The sequence below is a fragment of the Otolemur garnettii genome, unplaced genomic scaffold (genome assembly GCF_000181295.1).
Source record: "Otolemur garnettii isolate 467f Iridium unplaced genomic scaffold, OtoGar3 scaffold00010, whole genome shotgun sequence".
In the NCBI taxonomy this organism is placed as follows: Eukaryota; Metazoa; Chordata; class Mammalia; order Primates; family Galagidae; genus Otolemur; species Otolemur garnettii.
This window is the reverse complement of record NW_003852405.1, coordinates 30,777,648-30,780,885: the sequence shown is the minus strand read 5'-3', so window position 1 is coordinate 30,780,885 and position 3,238 is coordinate 30,777,648. Positions and strand designations below refer to the sequence as shown.

At 40.9% G+C, this 3,238-nt stretch overlaps 1 non-coding gene across 1 annotated transcript; it reads right to left on the bottom strand.

Annotated features, from left to right (window-relative positions):
* Positions 1 to 239: 239 nt before the first annotated feature.
* Positions 240 to 346, bottom strand: LOC111723341. The gene has a single exon (XR_002771905.1). It is a non-coding gene; the product is annotated as a U6 spliceosomal RNA (small nuclear RNA).
* Between the last annotated feature and the right edge of the window lie 2,892 nt (positions 347 to 3,238).

Genomic DNA, 3,238 nt, shown 5'->3' with positions numbered 1-3,238 from the left:
TTGGTCAGGTGCTAACTCACACTGTGTCTGACCCCCTCGCTCTGCTGTTTAGCTGTCCAGGGTCTTCTGTGAGCTGTGTCTTCAAGTGCACTATGTTTATTCCTCACAACATTGCTGCTGGGTATATTATTGTCATTCCCACTTCATGGATGATACAACTGAGGTTCTGTGTGGATAAATAGCCTTCCTAGCAGGCTGGGATTTAAACCCAGGTCTTTGAATTTTTTTTTTTTTTTTTTTTAAATATGGAACGCTTCACGAATTTGCGTGTCATCCTTGCGCAGGGGCCATGCTAATCTTCTCTGTATCGTTCCAATTTTAGTATATGTGCTGCCGAAGCGAGCACTGAATTTTTTTTTTTTTCACTGCATATGTTCCAGTGAAGGCTGAGAAAGAGGGAGGCAGGTGGCCTGGGTGTCGGCCAACTGCGGCTCACTCAGAGCTTAACTAGCCCTGGGGGGTTCAAAATACTATAACAAACAACTAGGTCTATTCTGTTTACACCAAAATTCTTTCTGCTGTTTTTTTTTTTTAATTCCATGAAATTTTTGACCAAAAAGCTATTTAGCAACACACAATTGCCAAAATGTGAGTCAGTCATTTGGATGCGTGAACTTGGTACCCAGCATCCCCCTATTTTCAACTATTCAGACATTTTGGCTATTCACAGAGACGCTGGCTGGAGCCTAGTTTTCTATTTTTCAGGTAGTAAATCTGAGGCCAACTTTTTCTGCTTGTTTGTTTGTCTGGTGTATTTTCTCAACCTGGTGTGCTTCTCTGCAAGGATACAATCACTTCTTCCAAGATGGGAGGGACCTGGGATCCTCCGTGTTGTTGGAGATTTTTCTCATCAGAGAATCCCTTTTCCAAAGAGCCTGGCAGGTGGGGATAAAGGTAATCAGCGCTAACAGATGTGTCCTCTGCCTCATGAGATGACTGCCCAGGCTGGAGCCATAACAGGAATGCTACTGAATTGTGCTGTGCATTTAAGATGGTGAAGCCCTTTTCTCATTAATAAGTTTGAGTTCTCTGTGGATCCTGGTTATCAAACCTTTGTCAGAAGCATAACCTGCAAATATTTTCTCCAATTCTGAGGGCTTTCTGCTTGCTTTACTTACTGTGTTTTTGGCTGTGCAGAAGCTTTTCAGTTTGATCAGATCCCAGTAATGTATTTTTGGTGTTGCTTCAATTGCCCGTGGGGTCCTCCTCATAAAGTTTTCTCCCAGGCCAATTTCTTCAAGTGTTTCTCCCTCACTATCTCCAAGAATCATTATAGTTTCTTGTCTTAAGTTTAAATCTTTTATCCAGTGGGAGTTAATTTTTGTTAATGGTGAAAGGTGTGGATCTAGTTTCAGTCTTCTACAAGTCGCCAGCCAATTCTCCCAGCACCATTTGAAAAATAGGGAATCTTTCCCCCAATTTATATTTTTGATGGGCTTATCAAAGATCAAATGACAATAAGTGTCTGGGTTCATCTCTTGGTTCTCAATTCTGTTCCATACATCTACTTCTCTATTTTTGTGCCAGTACCATGCTGTTTTGATCACTATAGATTTATAGTATAGTCTGAAGTCTGGTAGTGTGATTCTTCCTGGTTTGTTTTTATTTTTGAGTAATTTTATTGTGGGCAAGGGACCTGAACAGAAGTTTCTCTGAAGAAGATAGGTGCATGGCCTACAGATATATGAAAAATGCTCATCATCTTTAATCATCAGAGAAATGCAAATCAAAACCACTTTGAGATATCATCTAACGCTAGTAAGAGTGGCTCATATAACAAAATCTCAAAACTACAGATGTTGGCATGAATGTGGAGAAAAGGGAACACTTCTGCACTGCTGGGGGGAGTGCAAGCTAATACGTCCCTTTTGGAAAGAAGTATGGGAATACTCAAGGGATCTAAAAATAGACTTGCCATTTGATCCTGCAATTTCCTCTACTTGGTGTATATCCAAAAGACCAAAAATCATTTTATAACAAAGATATTTGCACCATATTGTTCATTGCAGCTCAACTCATAATAGCCAAGTCATGGAAGAAGCCCAAGTGCCCATCAACCCATGAATGGATTAATAAATTGTGGCATGTGTATACCATGGAATATTATGCAGCCTTAAAAAAGATGGAGACTTTACCTCTTTTACTTTTACATGGATGGAGCTGGACCATATCCTACTTAGTAAAGTATTTCAAGAATGGAAAAAAAAATATCCAATGTACTCGGTACTATTATGAAGCCAATTTACAATCACTCACACTTTCACATGAAGAATAGATTATCACTGGCCCAGGATGAAGAAGGAAGAGTTGGAGATGGGAGTGGAGCGGGGAGGTCAGATGGGGGAGGGTGAATGGTGGGATCACACCTAGAGTGCATAATGCAAGGGTACATGTCAGATCTATTAAATATAGAGTTTAAAGGTCTTAACACAACAATTAAGCAAACAAGATGAGGTATATATATAAACAGTGAAGTAAGCATTCCTAATTCTATATGAAATCAGCACATTGTACCCCATAAATGCATTAATGTATACATAATCTATGTGTTTATGATTTAATTTTTAAAAAAGAGCAAAAAGAAAAAAAATAAGATGATGAAGCCAGGTGTGAGCAGGAAGCCATCACTGGGAAGATAACATCTGAAGAAGTTCCTCTGGTGCAGAGAGAGGGAGCGTGATGAGTCTGAGGCTTTGCTTTTGTTTTTTTGTTTTTGGGGGTTTTTTTGGCTGGGGCTGGGTTTGAACCTACCACCTCTGCCATATGGGACCCGCACCCTACCCCTTTGAGCCACAGGCGCCACCCCCAAGGCTTTGCTGATGGACAGAGTGGCTCAGCTCCTATACTGAATGCTGAGCCAATCTTGGCAGGGTGACTGGTGTTTGTGTATAGCAAAGAAATCCTGGCCGGGAAATGTCAGGGATGCTCTGGTATAAAATAGCAGAGATTTGCACAGCAGCTTGTCATCCCTGGCTGTGGCCAAAAGTTCTCCCATCTTTCATCCCTTGAAGCATAAAAATTCCTCCCTTGCAAATGAAGGTTTACCAGCTAGTTTTATGACCTTCTAACACACAAACTCCACTGTGTATTGCAACTATTTGGACTACTATTTAGAGAAATGTGTGGCTGCTACAGGAGTCCTGAGAGCCTCAGACACTCACCCTTAGATACAATTCATGAATTATTTTTCCCTTGTGAGCCTGGGCCTAAAAACTGTTGCTCAGATAGGAGGTTTCAA